Below are 1,232 nucleotides of genomic sequence, written 5' to 3' on the forward strand. Positions count from 1 at the left end.
TAACTCAGCGGTTCTCAACCTGTGGGTCGTGACTCCTTTGGGGGTCGAATGGCCGTTTCACAGGGGTCGCCTAACACCATCAGAAAACACATATTTCCGATGGTCTTAGGAACTGAGACACCGCCCCTCTATCCATCTCCAGGCGGGTCCGCCCACATGCAGATATGCCCATATCCGAGTACCCGGCATGAAGACTATGACCCATGCTACACCATGCTTCGAGACAACATTTCATTTATTTGTAATTAGAAATAAACATGTCACAGTATATTGTTTTTGTGATTAATCACTATGCTTTCATTATGCTCAGTGTGTAACAATGAAAATACATCCTGCATATCTTTACAATTCTTAACAGCAAAATTAAAGATATGAAGTAGCAACAAAAATAATTTTATGGTTGGGGGTCACCACACATGAGGAACTGTATTAAAGGGATGAGGCATTAGGAAGGTTGAGAACCATTGCTCTAACTTCTAGTTTTTTCCAAGGCTTATTCCAAGTCTTTTCTCTACTGTGAATTTCTAAAACACTGTAATCGTTCCCTCATTTGAAGTCTTGGCAAATAATCAAGTTTTGCCATGTTATTTTAGTAACATTTTACTTTATTATAATGGCATACTTAACAGGAAGTTACAAGAGTATTATAAGGAATTCCCGTATGTCCTTTATTCAGATTCACTTGCTTACACTGTGCCTCATTTGCTGTATCAATGTCTCTGTACATATTTGCCCAGACAAAATGATATTTATGAATATGCATATTTTGTTCAACCCTGAGTTTCTGTGTCCAAATTTACTTTTGCTTGAATATTTTCTAGAAGTTCTATTGACATGTAATTCACATAACATACAATTCAGTATTTACATCCCATAAAAGAATTGTGCAGTCTTCACCACAGTTTTCAAACATGGTTTTCTTTTTAATCCTCATTGCGATTAGCTCCCCATTTCCCTTCCTACCCCAACACCATTAATCCAGGTACTATCTGTAGATTTACCAATCCTGGTTTTCATATACAGAAAACACAAAACAACAACAAAATCCAACAGCAAAAACAAAGTTAAACAGAGAAAGGAAAGAAAAGAAAGCAGAAAGTACTAAGAAACTGGAACAAATTTAAAATGGGTCAAAAGGGAGATCAAATGATAAAGTGTTAAATTTTACCCTAACACCATCTACAGTAATCCACTTTATTTTTTTATTTTTAAAAATCATTTTATTGGGGGCT

The sequence above is a fragment of the Echinops telfairi genome, unplaced genomic scaffold, assembly GCF_000313985.2.
Source record: "Echinops telfairi isolate 266 unplaced genomic scaffold, ASM31398v2 ScPeMD7_10;HRSCAF=50, whole genome shotgun sequence".
NCBI classification, from domain to species: domain Eukaryota; kingdom Metazoa; phylum Chordata; class Mammalia; order Afrosoricida; family Tenrecidae; genus Echinops; species Echinops telfairi.